This window comes from Ictalurus punctatus, chromosome 2, assembly GCF_001660625.3.
Source record: "Ictalurus punctatus breed USDA103 chromosome 2, Coco_2.0, whole genome shotgun sequence".
Taxonomy (NCBI): domain Eukaryota; kingdom Metazoa; phylum Chordata; class Actinopteri; order Siluriformes; family Ictaluridae; genus Ictalurus; species Ictalurus punctatus.
The window spans coordinates 16,442,940-16,457,685 of NC_030417.2; the positions used below are offsets into that span (position 1 = coordinate 16,442,940).

The window sequence follows — 14,746 nt, forward strand, 5'->3', positions numbered from 1 at the left end:
CACACACACACACACACACACACACACACACACACACACACACACAGCTCTAAAATGAATGCTAATCGCCCCAATCCTATAATTTTGTAATTTTGTAATTTTTTTGTAATAATTTTATAAATAATAGAAATTAGAAATTGGTAAAGAAATTTCTGTCACAGAAAAGGTTTGTTCCATTAAAAAGCCAGATATTCTCCATGAGATAAATCTCCTCAACCATGTCTGAAACATGTTTTAAATACATTCTACTCCCATCATCACCAGATATGCAAATACAAGCATCAGGGTCGGAATCACTCTATTTATGAGATGTGATGGACTCTGTTAAACTTTGGAGAACAGAGAAGATCCCAGTACAATCAACACACATCATGTTCTCTACATCTCTACTGCTCCTGCTTGCAGCTACTTCCTGTGAGTGCTTTATCAAATTCATTCATTTATTAAAATAACAATAAATGTGCAGCATATATTGTGTGAGAGATCACCATGTGTTTTCCTCCACAGATGTGCATGGTGAGGAACTGACTCAGCCTGCTTCCATGACAGTCCAGCCAGGCCAGAGTCTCTCCATCAACTGCAAGGTTTCATATTCAGTTACAAGCTATGATACAGTTTGGATCCGACAACCTGCAGGAAAAGCTCTGGAGTGGATTGGATACATCAGTAACAATGGGGGTACAGCTTACAGTGACAAACTGAAAAATAAGTTCAGCATCTCCAGAGACACTGCTACTAACACAATAACAATTGGAGGACAGAATCTGCAAACTGAAGACACAGCTGTGTATTACTGTGCAAGAGTCACAGTGACACAGAATAGTGGATTCCCCTTACAAAAACTTTGAGACATGTTAGAGACATCCTCTCAGTGTGACTAAACCATCTCAGTCAAACTTTTTTACTTTATTCCACTGGAATAAAGATTCAACTTCAGCTTGTGTCATTTCAAACACACAAAAAGTAATATCCATCAAATAATTTCATAAAAATTATGGTTAGTGGTCATTTTGAATGTTTATTATTTTCATTTTCATTATTTTACAGAATATTTAATGAACAGTTAAAATAAATATTTATTTGGTGGATTTAGGAATAAAACAGCATGTCTCCAACAGTTTGTTGTGTTTAACACAATTTGTTTTCACAGGTTGAGGTCCAATACTTTCGGAACACAGTAGAAGGCAACAGAGCTCAACAAATAAAGTGGGGGAAAATCCCCTGCAGGTTGAAATTCCAGATTTGTCAGCATACTGTGTGAATTGTGGCTCTGGCAGTTCTTCAACAAATAAACTAACAGGCTTCCCAGTCCCAATAAACACCTCTAGTCTCAACCAGATTTCCTGCAAGATTTCTAAAAACAAACAAAACAAAACAAAAAAAACACAAAAAAAACATCTTCCTATTTGCATTAGTATCTGTTCAGAACACATTATCAGTTCATTCAACAATGCTACATGTTCTGTTTATTTTTTTAAAACAGCCATTAAATAATTGTGTAAATTGTACAGGAACTAAAACACGTTAGAATGAGCGTCTCTCTGTAAACCTTGCAGCTTGAACTACCGTCAGAGCCGCTATTATATAAATGTAGCACCTTCTGACCACATCACCTACTATTTTATTAAGAAATGTTCATTTTGGATGATTGTTTAACCTTTATTATTATTATTATTATTATTTTAATTTTTTTTTTCTGCACAGTGTTCATAGTATCTTCACAAAATATAGTAGTTGATGATGCATTTTATGCAGACCCTTCACTCCTGTCTCTTACATTAGGGAGATATGTGTGTGTGTGTGTGTGTGTGTGTGTGTGTGTGTGTGTGTGTGTGTGTGTGTGTGTGTGTGTAGTGAGGAGAAGGAGAACAGCTGAGTAGTTTATATCACTTTATCTTTATACCATAAACAGCTAATCCATCATTAATAATATGCCATTCCATTCCAAAGCTTTTGAGCAGGTTGTTGAATCTGAGCTGTGTAAAGTGGATGTTGGTATCAGTGATAGAAGCTCCACACACTCAGCTCAGTACAAAACACACATCTGCAAGAAGAGAAACAAAGTGTAAATGTTGTTCACCTATAGAGGGCAGTAGCTCACTTCTACTGAGGTAAAACTCATGAAACATTTAAAGGAAACATTTTCTGGAATGAGAAAAGACACAGGTATTATCTCTCAGAATTAGGAGCAGAAGCATCCTCTAAACAACAACAGCAATAACATACACAACACATCAATTCAGACAGCTTATGTAAATATAAAAGACAACATGAAATTTTGAATGAAAGTGTTCAGGTGCCAATTGAAACATTCTGAGGTTATTTATAGATTGTTTAAATTATGTTGATTAATAATTAACAAGCATTGATAAAGTGAAGGAAATTAATAAATAATAAGAAATTTGAAGGTTACTTGCATGTGCACCAATTATTAAAAACAACCACTAAGCTGAACTGGCAAACAGTAAAATGTGACATCACTCTCATCCTTAACACTATTAGTCATTACTCTTGTCATTTATGTAAATGATGAATATAATCCCTTCTTACTGTGGTTAATAAACTGCTCAATTACATTTTTTTATACAATTGTTTATATTGGAAACCAGAAACAAATGAATATGTATTATACATTGTAATGTTCAGTTATTATGGAGTCTTACTACAGTATTCAGATTCTGTAAAGTCCAGATGTTATGAACATGAATGAGTCTTTATTAATTACATATACATTACAGCACAGTGAAATTCATTTTTTCGCATATCCCAGCATGTTAGGAAGTTGGGGTCAGAGTGCAGGGTCAGCCATGATAGGGCACCTCTGGATCAGAGAGGGTTAAGGGCCTTGCTCAAGAGCCCAACAGAGGTAGGTTGGCAGCGCTGGGCTTGAACCTCCGACCTTCCAATCAGTAACCCAGAGCCTTAACCGTCAAGGCACTACTGCCCCAACGTACCAATAGTTTATCATTACTGATCACACATAATGTCTGTATACTGTAAATTTGACATTAACCACTTTACTGAGTTTATTTCCAGTTCTATAAAGGTTTGTGTTCAGGAGCCCACAAGAGAACAAATGGCTGTGCTCTCATTAACAGAGAACCAACTCTACTGGAGTGAGATGTGTAAGGATATATTTTCTGTAACTAAAAATATAATCATTTAAATTCATGACACATCTAATTATTCATTCAGTCATTCATTCATCTTAAGTAAACACTTTATCCTGGTCAGAGTGGTGGATCCAGAGTCGATCCAGGAACACTGAGTGTACACCTGGATGTAGAGAAGCCAAGTCACCAGCCTCATGCCTGATTTGATTTCTTAAAGCAGATCATTTTAGAATTTTGAGAAACAGAAGTAGGAGAAGAGAATAGTTTCAGTGTCGAGCTGCTTAAGGAAATTAGACTTTTGTTATCTGGTCACTAGATTTACAGTTATTTTTTTTATAATTTAAAACACCTGCTTTAGAATCTTATCAATCTGCTACTTCACACTGTATTTATCAGTTAAAGCCTCTAGAGTGCAGACTAAACCAGAATGAAAATGGTTTGACTGCATGGGGAATTTTCTATTACACAGTTTGATTATATTGTTAAATATAGAGCACAGTTTTAATGCCAGTAATAAACACATTTTAGCTACATGCTGTTCTGAAAACACTGTAATATTTCACTGTGTGAGAGTGGCAATTATGGAAGAAGTTATTCACAGGAGTTACTGTATGTTAACAGCTTCTCTTCTACATCTATAAGATAAAACTTTAAGATTTCACATTTACATCATAAACATTACAGAAACTTAAACCAGGAAATTTATACACGAGAATAACAGCTGTTTTACTGCAATTCTCTAGAGTACAACCTATACACAGCTAACAATGAAATAAAGGATTGTTTTTCTAATTATTATTATTATTTTGTTTGCATTACGGCAATGATCCAGTTTAATTTTCACTACAAACATAACGAGAAGAAACTATTACATTATTTATTTATTTATGCATTTATGTGAATATAAAATACATTTATTATTTAACACAAAACTTTCATATTATTAGTAATAATAGTAGATACTACAATTATGTATCACAATAAATTGAAGTTAAATAGAGACAAAATGGGATGTGACTGTGATTAACAGCTTCAGAGCTGCTCCCAACACAGCTTCTCTGTAATATTTATGCAAATCTCCATCTCCTCTTGTAATATTAGCACCGTGCTTATCTAGAGAGTTCTCATTAGTCCTCCTTCAACACAAAGTTTGCTTCAGCTCCACTGCTGCTGCTGGCTCTCACCCCCTGTGAGTGTTTGGATTTAAGCTTCATTACTTCATCTGATCCTTTCACTTCAAAATGTGAACCTTTTCTTTTTCTCTTTTCACAGATGTGTTCTGCGCTACTGAGCTCACCCAGCCAGACTCAGTGGTTATAAAGCCAGGAGAGACTTTAACCATCACCTGTAGAGTGTCTGGAGCTTCTATCACTGATAGCAGCAGCCACTATGGAACAGCTTGGATTCGAAAACCTGCAGGAAAATCTCTGGAATGGATCAACATAATTGATAATGATGGGGATATTTACATGGAGGATTCACTTAAAGACAAGTCTGTCATCTCTCGTGCCACTTCCAGTAACAATGTGACCTTACAGGGACAGAACATGCAGACTGAAGACACAGCTGTGTATTACTGTATTACACAACAAGCTGCAGTGTTACACAGAAACATCTTCATCACAACATTATAAACACTTCAGCCTAGACATTTAGATAATCATTTACCAAAAACAAATAGAAACCTATACTCAGTGCATAGTTATTGAGAATATATTATTTATCTTCTTTAGCTATTATAAATGAAAAGCATCTGAATGTCTATTTAACATTCCACTTGCTTCCCATGTTTGAAAGTAGTTTCTGATATTCATACAGTTGAATTTAAATGGTACTCACAATAACTGGCTTTCAAATTAAACGATAACTCTGATTTAAAAAAAAATGTTCCTTAATGACTAATTCCTGATATTGATTTCAATTCACAATGCATATGAGAGAATTATTAGAGGATGAAGGCACTTCTGCACATGCTACTGTAGGAAAATAATTAACTTTAAGGTGGTAGCAATGAGCTGCTTTGAGTGAGGATGCGTCACATCACCCTGCCCTTGATTTTTTCCTATAACAGCATGCCCCCAAGTGTTTTATTCCTTACTGAATCTGTCACTGAGCTCTTCTGCTTCTGTTGTAGTTTAGGTAAAGGTCTGTGTAACCTTAAGGATCTCTAGCTGCTCATTAATACACATTCAGCTTCTCTCTCCTCACAGACTGCAATGATTCACCATCATCTCACTTACATTAAACAACTGACAGATAATTTATCTTTGTTGCTAACATTATCATAGTATTACTGTATATTTAATTACACTACTCTGCAAAGGTAATAGTAAATAACTCTAAATGTTATACATTATATCATCATTCACAAAGCTTTAACAACAGTGATGATTTGCGACCTGCATTATGTCTGGAACTACATTCAGTTTGTATTGGATAACCTGGATTAGACACAGAGCTGAAAAATGACAGTTTCTGAAAGGACTGGGCAAGTTTGTGTTGTTCAGTGATCAGAAAACTTCATGTTCTTCTGGGTGTTACAGTGATACACAGTGATTTACTAAAAGGACATGATATCTAATGAGTAAAGAGCAGTTACGGACTTGACAGCATGGAACACAGCTGGAGTTTACAGTAAGCCATTTCTCTTCATGGCTATTTCTCTGTGAATCGTTTTTATGCCTCTAGTGGGCATGCCATGCAAATTATATCCTGTGTTTGAAGCATTTATGCTGATATACGTTCAGCTCAACAACACACCAGCAGTTTGTGTTCATTAACAGCAACAGTAATTGTTTTAATTGATTGACATGGGACTACGTAGAGTTTTGAGTTACTTTGCTCTAGCAATGTTCATTCAATGTTAGTATTATCATTTATTTCATATTTTAAACAAAACAATTTCTTTCTCTCTCTTTTTTTTATACTTTAACACAAATCTTTGAGTATTCTTTTTCAGATTCCTGCAGTCAGACACTAATCGAGTCTGATTCAGTGATCCTCAAACCTGATCAGTCTCATAAACTGACCTGCACAGCTTCTGGATTGGACATTAGTAGTTACTGGATGGCTTGGATCCGACAGTCTTTTCTAAAAGACACGGATATCCTCTGTGCCCTGTGAGTAAACACATCCCTAAACACTTTATAACCTTTTTATATGCTCAGTATTTCAGTGTCAGTTGAAGTGAAGTGTGTTTAATAGCTTCTGTATCTTTTACCACTCTCCTCTTCTTAGATGTGCATGGCATCAGTCTGACCTCGTCTCCTGCTGAGGTTAAACCTCTCGGAGCTTCAGTGAAGTTGTCCTGTCAGATTTCTGGCTATGCCCTCACTAGCTACAGCACAGGCTGGATCAGAAAGCCTCCAGGAAAAGGCTTGGAGTGGATCGGGATCATAAGGGGTGGTGGAGGCATAGCCTCTGGAGCTTCCTTTAAAACTCTCTTCAGCATCTCCAGAGACACGAGCAACAATGTGCTTTACTTAGATATCAGCAGCCTGGTGCCAGAAGACACAGCTGTTTATTATTGTGCAAAGATGCACAGCTGTACATCACAGTGAGAGGACTGTGCAAAAATTAAACCTCACATATGTGTGAAGTTTATTTTGAGTTAAAACCTAAAAGGTACCATTTATGGAAATCCATCACATCCTATATGCATAAAGCAAATTTTATATATTTATATATCTGCACCCACTTAGAAATTATGAACATTATGCTTTTCATTATGCTTTAAGTCCTCTGAGAGGTGCTCTTTCTCTACTTACACAACACAACACCTACCAAACATGTTGAGGTTAAAATGACTGAGAGATTAAAAGTACTGAGAGAGGACTGATGTCCTTCTGGGATTTCCATCACAGTCATAAAATCTATTTACAACATTGTTTAAAAACTAAGACATTAGTTCGAATTATTTTGATTATTAAAAAATTAGGTTGCGAGAAAAGTACAAATTAGAGTTCAACTAGAGCATCAGCTATAATAAAGCCACAGGAGCAGGTAGTCAGATATGAAGCTTGTGTGACCCACAAAAGGCCAGAAACATTAACATGGCAGTGGACTGAGTGTGATGTGTTTGCTGCTTGTTAGTATCATTGTCGTTTAATGGACTAATATGTTTACAGTGCATCTGGAAAGCATTCACAGCGCTTCACTTTTCTGTTATGTTACAGTCTTATTCCAAAATGGATTAAATTAATTATTTTTTCTCAAAATTCTACATACAATACCCCATAATGACAACATGAAAGAAGTTTGTTTGAAATCTTTACAAATTTATTAAAAATAAAAAAACAAAAAAAGCACACTTACATAAGTATTTACAGCCTTTGCCATGACACTCAAAATTGAGCTCAGGTGCATCCTGTTTCCACTGATCATCCTTGAGATGTTTCTACAACTTGATTGGAATCCACCTGTGGTAAATTTTGTGACCAAAAACCCGATGGTCACTCTGACAGAGCTCCAGCGTGTCTCTGTAGAGAGAGGAGAAACTTCCAGAAGAACAACCATATCTTTAGAACTCCATCAATCAAGCCTAAATAGTATAGTGGCCAGATGGAAGCCACTCCTCAGTAAAAGACTCATGACAGCTTTCCTGGAGTTTGCCAAAAGGCACCTGAAGGACTTTCAGACCAAAGACTGAACAAAGATTGAACTCTTTGTCCTGAATGGCAAGCCTCACGTCTGGAGGAAACCAGGCACCACTGATCACCTGGCCAATACCATCCCTACAGTGAAGCATGGTGGTGGCAGCATCATGCTGTGGGGATGTTTTTCAGTGGCAGGAACTGGGAGACTAGTCAGGATCGAGGGAAAGATGAATGCAGCAATGTACAGAGACACCCTTGATGAAAACCTGCTCCAGAGCACTCTGGACCTCAGATTGGGGCAAAGGTTCATTTTCCAGCAGGACAACGACCCTAAGCACACAGCCAAGATAACAAAGGAGTGGCTACAGGACAACTCTCTGAATGTCCTTGAGTGGCCCAGCCAGAGCACAGACTTGAACCTGATTGAACATCTCTGGAGAGATCTGAAAATGGCTGTGCACCAACGCTCCCCATCCAAGCTGATGGAGCTTGAGAGGTCCTGCAAAGAAGATTGGGAGAACCTGCCCAAAAATAGGTGTGCCAAGCTTGTAGCATCATTCTCAAAAAGACTTGAAGCTGTTATTTGTGCCAAAGGTGCTTCAACAAAGTATTGAGCAAAGGCTGTGAATACTTAGGTACATGTGCTTTTTTTTGTTTTTTATTTTTAATAGATTTGTAAAGATTTCAAACAAACTTCTTTCACGTTGACATTATGGGGTATTGTTTGTAGAATTTTGAGGAAAATAATTAATTTAATCCATTTTGGAATAAGGCTGTAACATAACAAAATGTGGAAAAAGAATACTTTCTGGATGCACTGTATATTGAGGGAGGAAAAGAGCCAAGTTAGACTGTTAGAAAATTTCACAGTCAAGTCCAAATAAAAATACAGGAGCGGAATTAACACACACACACACACACACACACACACACACACACACACACACACACACACACACACACACACACACACACACACACACATACACACACACACACACAAACCTGACTATCTTTTTCTCTTACATCCACTCACTCCTACAATGTGAATCTCTGTCTCTCTCTCTCTCTCTCTCTCTCTCTCTCTCTCTCTCTCTCTCTCTCTCTCTCTCTCTCTCTCACTCACACACACACACACACACACACACACACACACACACACACACACACACACACACACACACACACAGTGTGAATGCTAACTGATCCCTAACCCTGATTCCCTTTATTATTGATATACAAATAACAGAATTGGTAAAGAGCTTTCTGTCATGAAAAAGATTTGTTCCATTAAAAAGACACATGTTTTTCATAAGATGAATCTCATCCTCATGTTTTACATACATTTAAATACTAAAATGTATTTAAAATGTGTTAATATGAGACATTGAACACTGAGACTATATATTATTGTCAAATTCCCAAAGAAGACCAAAGTCTGTGCTTACTGAGTACATACACTACATACACCAAGATTGAAAATGAAAATGAATCACTGAATGAAGCTTTAACTTTTACTTTTCCAGTATGGAACAAATCAGGATGGAGCAGTTTCTCTGTAATAAGCTGCATTTTTTAAATCAACTTTATGGTGGTAACTGTGACTCTGCTTCATCCCACCACACTGTCATTGCTTAATTCCCTGTAACAGTACCCCTGCTGTGTTTTATTCCTTACTTAATGTAATGCGCTCCTTCTAACATTGTAATGGATCAACAACACCACACCACCCTGAGGCTGAGTAAACCCAACAAGAAAACAATATTCAGTTAATGTGTAGAGATACGGGCATACAGTGTCTTAGGGGTTAACAACCTCCCGGGTCCTGGGTTCGATTTATGCCGCTGCCCTGTATCTGGAGCTTGCATGTTCTCCCCGTGCTGCAGGGGCTTCCAACAGGTACTCTGGTTTCCACCAAAGACAGGCATGGTAAGTTGATTGGCATGTCTAAAGTGTCCATAGTGTATGAACGGGTGTGCGAATGTTTATGTGATTGTGCCCTGCAATTGACTGGCACCCCGTCCAGGGTGTACCTGCCTTGTGCCCAACGCTCCCCAGGATAGGCTCCAGGTTCCCTGCACCTGTAGGATAAGCAATATAGAAAATGGATGGGTGGATGGATGTGTATAGACACATTTATGCATTAAGAGAAAATGAAAATAAATAGTCACATATGTTAATAATGTATATTGATTCAGATATGTAGGATTGCATAAAATTTACACTAAGATAAGGAGTGTCTCTATGCAAATGTCCTTCCCTGTTATATATTTAAGCAATGAAGACTGAGATATTTTACTTAATCTGCTTCAACACACACCATGATCGCTACATCCCTACTGCTGCTGCTGCTGGCAGCCGTACACTGTAAGTGTTTTTACATTTGACATAAATAAGGCTTTTGGGCACATTTTTCTTTTTTGGCATTAAAATGTTCTTTTCTTTAACAGGTGTTCACTGTGTTGAGCTGATCCAGCCCGGATCCACAGTATTAACCCCTGGTCAGTCAATGACTTTGACCTGCAAAGTGTCTGGATATTCATTAACTGATAGCAGCTACTGTACAAACTGGATACGACAACCTGCAGGAAAAGCTCTGGAATGGATCGGACGTATATATGTGGTAGCGGTAGCACATTATACAGTGAGAAACTGAAAAGCAGCTTTCAGGTTTCCAGAGACACGTCTAGCAGCACAGTAACATTAACAGGACAGAACATGCAGACTGAAGACACAGCTGTGTATCACTGTGCTCGTCAACCACAGTGAGACGGATCAACAATAAACCTGTACAAAAACACCTTATACAAAGGCCTATCAGTCCACAAGTGCAACAGTTATCCAAGTCTAACTAAAAAACATATAATCACACTAATGAAAACAAAGAGTTTAAAGTTATTTTCTTAGAAGTTTAAAATGTAGAATTTAAACCATATTTCTAATATAATAATGCTAATTCTTTAACAATGCTGCACATTATACAAACTATTATAATCACATCACTTAGAAGAATTTGTTATACTGTAGCATCTTTACCTAACAATAAGCACATCAACAAATTAGAATTTTTGTGATCATGTGTGAAAAAGTATGAGAGCGTTTTGTCATGACTTTTAAGAGATGTGGAATTTTTATATTATAATCTCAATATCCTCAAGCACAGATAATTATTACCATGAAAATTTAGTCTTTAATCCTTGTGCTTATTACACTGACTCTATAATATTTTAATGAAAATGATAGAATTTGATTAAGAGGCTTCTATTCCATTAAAAATCCACATATCCTTCATGAGATGAATCTCTTCCATATGATTTAAGCACGTTTTGAATACGTTCTCCTCCCATCATGACCAGTGTTATCTATTCATAACCATTTCAATGAATTTATAATGTATAAAAACATATTTTTGGGGTTTTCACTCACCTACATTTAGTAAAACAGGTTCTTGGTTTCCTAAAGTCTTCATTTAATGAGTAATGGTTCTTGTAAAAATGGTTCTACTTGTAACTCTTTCTGATAGTGAAACATTCTGTTATAGGGTTCTACATAGAACCTTATCTATACCATCCACTCATCTATACACTGAGCAGCATGTGGTTGTGGATTTAATACATCCATAGGGGGTCATGAACATAAGCTTATTTATAATCCACCTTATATTGAGGGCAAACAGCAAAATGGTGTCACATTTTTATCACCAGCTAGCCAAAATCACTTTTCGCGCTATTAAAAGCCCAGCGTCATTTTTATGTGCTTAAAAGGGAACCGCCAAAATGGAACCAAAAGGTGCTCAAATTATCACCAGTTGAAACAGTAAGGTAGCACTAAACAGAAAAAATAAAGCGTACGTTATATCTTACACACTTTAGGACAATTAGGAAAAAATAACTAAACTGGCAGTCTAACATTTGTTCCCTAACTAGGTGGTGTGGATCTCACTCAGTCAGCCTCTGTGCTCGTGAAACCTGGAGACTCGTTCTCCATCTCTTGTAAGATCTCAGTGTCGAGCTATTGTATTCACTGGATACGACAACCTGCTGGGAAAGCACTGGAATGGCTCGGATATCTGTGTAGCAGTGGTAGCACTAATCTCAAAGACACAATGAAGAGCAAGATCAGTTTCAGCCAGGACACATCCATCAGCACAGTTTATTTAAGAGGACAAAACTTTCAGACTGAGGACACGGCTGTGTATTACTGCGCAAGAGACACAGACCTACAAACTCACTGCAGCCCTGTACAAAAACATCCCTGTTCATTTTCCTTTCTCTGCAGTACACTTGTCCCCAGGGACGCCTGGTAAAATTGAGCTAGCAGGGCTGAGACCCCTCTGTATTTCAAAGATAACACTCAGCTCAGAACAAAACACACATCTGCAAGGAGAGAAACAAAGTGTAAATGTTTTTGCACCTATAGAGGGCAGTAGCTCACTTCTACTGAGGTAAAACTCATGAAATATTTAAAGGAAACATTTTATGGAATGAGAAAAGACACAAGTATTATCTCTCAGAACTAGGAGCAGAGGCATCCTCTAAATAACAACAGCAACAACACACACAACAGATCAATTCAGACAGCTTATGTAAATATAAATATGAGGACAAAGGACACTGTAGTTTATTACTGTGCCCGAAGAGCCACAGTGACTGGAGCTGAGGAAACAGCTGTACTAAAACCACACACATATTTTCCACACAGCATTTTATTGAACAAGTCATTACTGTTGTCATTTATGTAAATGATGAATATAATCCCCTCTTACTGTGGTTAATAAACTGCTCAATTACAATTCTTTATATTACAAACCAGAGACAAATGAATGTGTATTACAATCTGTAATGTTTTCTTGAAGGAGGTGCTGTGTTACTGCTGCATTCAGACTCTCTAAAGGCCAGGTGATATCATTTCTGATCACCCATAATGTCTGTATCTGTATACTGTGCATTTGGCTTTAATAGCTTTAATGAGTTTTATATTCCAGTTCTCTAAATTACTCTGATAAATTGCATCTAAATCTCCCCATCTGCAGATATGACAGTGCACAGAAGTTGTATCTTTTGTTACTTGGAAAGTATTTTTACTCAATGCAGTCCTGCATTTTTAAAACTCCCTGGATGTGACGCTACATTCACACTCATTAACACCCAGGGGCCATTTACACTAGCCAATTCACCTACCAGCATATTTTTGAACCTAGAAGATACAGAGAGAACATGAAAAAACTCCACACAGACAATAACCTGAGCTCAGGATCAAATTGTGGACCTTGGAGCTGTGAGTCATCAATGCTACACACTGCCGAACAATTATGCAAATCAAACTGGTTTATTTCAGTTGGTAAATCCAAGCTGTTCTGTAGTTATCCTGAATAACCAAATAATCACAACGGCTCTGCAAACTCTGCAACAAAATAGAGAAAAATACCTAATTTGACAGATGCATTTGTTTCACATAAGTATTTAGTTTGTTTTGGTTTAACAAAAGTTATTAAACAAAGCCAAGTATAATATAAAACATGAAAGCTTTACACATCCACATACACACATTTAGCCTCTAGAGGGGAAGTTATACATGCTTAAAAAGATAATAATAAAATAAAAAAACACAAAATATGGAGATTGTGACTGTTTGAAACAACTAGACATTGAAAAATCATGTTACATCTACAACACATTTTTAATACCAAAAATATACCGCAAACTTAAATTTCATTCCCAGAGTGAACAAAAGAACATTCATATTCTCAATGCTTGGACAGAAATATATTTTATGTAACTATATTTTTGCCTCACTAATATCAATTTACCTACATTTTCCCTCCCATATACAACTCATATTGCTGTAATTGATGATGTTTTATTTGAATATCAGAATATTTTTTATAGTAACTCCTCTAGGGGATGGACATGCAAATGAGACTTTCCCTTTATAAGCACAGACTCCAGCTGCATTATTTCCACTTAGTTTAGACTTTTTTCGGGAACAGCCATGCAACCACAAATCATTGACTATTTTATTTTGATATTATTGACCATAACCCGTGAGTAACAGCTTATTTGTGCATGCATCACTAATATAAATTGTGCAATTCTGTAAGACTATAAAATGATTAAATGTATTTGGCAGTTTGCGGATGTCAGACACTAACCGAGTCTGAGCCGGTGGTCATTAAACCTGGAGGATCTCATCAACTCACCTGTACCTACTCTGGGATTAGTGATGGCAGTGCAGACATATCCTGGATTAGACAGGCTCAAGAAAAAGGCCTTGAGTGGATCTCATTCATTTCTGCTCCAAGTGGTAGTACTAAACAATACTCTCAGTCTGTTCAGGGAAGATTCACCATCTCCAGAGACAACAGCAAGAAGCAGGTGTATCTGCACATGACCAGCCTAAAGACTGAAGACACAGCTGTGTATTACTGTGCTCGGACAACACACTGACACAAACAGCTGCTGTGCTGTACAAAAACTTCACATTCACTTACAACTTCATTTATTTTAAGTGAAGCTCAAATATTCCCACCAGAGTCATACGTTCTGTCTAATTCACAGAGTGAAATAAATCCACAGAGTTTCATACTGTGTGTATAAAATGTTCAACAGGTATTTCAAAGTGATGTTTTTAATTTCATTCAGATGAAAATGAGGGTGTGTGCTGTTCAGTACACACTGTTCAGTGTGCCCCTGTCCTGTAGCACTGAACTGCGCCTCACCTTCCGACCCGGAGGGGAACAGCACTCCACCTTCCTGCCCTGCTGAGCACCCAGTCACCCTGCCCAGTCCGGAAACAAAGGCTGGCCTAGAACTTTTTTTTTTTTTTTGGGTGGGGGGAGGTGGGGGGAGGCCAGCTGCAGAGCTCCACCCTGAGACCTATGGGAAGGTCTCGGCTGTGGCGCTCCCACCTGAGGTCAACATGGCGACCTCAGAGCTCCAGCTTGAGACCTACGGGGAGGTGTCAGCATCGGAGCTCCAGCCCCACGAGGAAGCTGTCCCATTGTCCAATCCTGCTGAGGACGCTGTCCCGCTGCCCTGT

The 14,746-nt window shown here is 37.6% G+C and overlaps 1 protein-coding gene and 1 pseudogene across 1 annotated transcript in view; both read left to right on the plus strand.

Annotated features, from left to right (window-relative positions):
• LOC108277513 (uncharacterized) overlaps positions 1-14,746 on the plus strand; it is a 262,355-nt gene that overhangs the window by 146,109 nt on the left and 101,500 nt on the right. The window lies entirely within an intron of this gene.
• LOC128629459 (Ig heavy chain V region PJ14-like) lies at positions 10,030-12,846 on the plus strand (annotated as a pseudogene).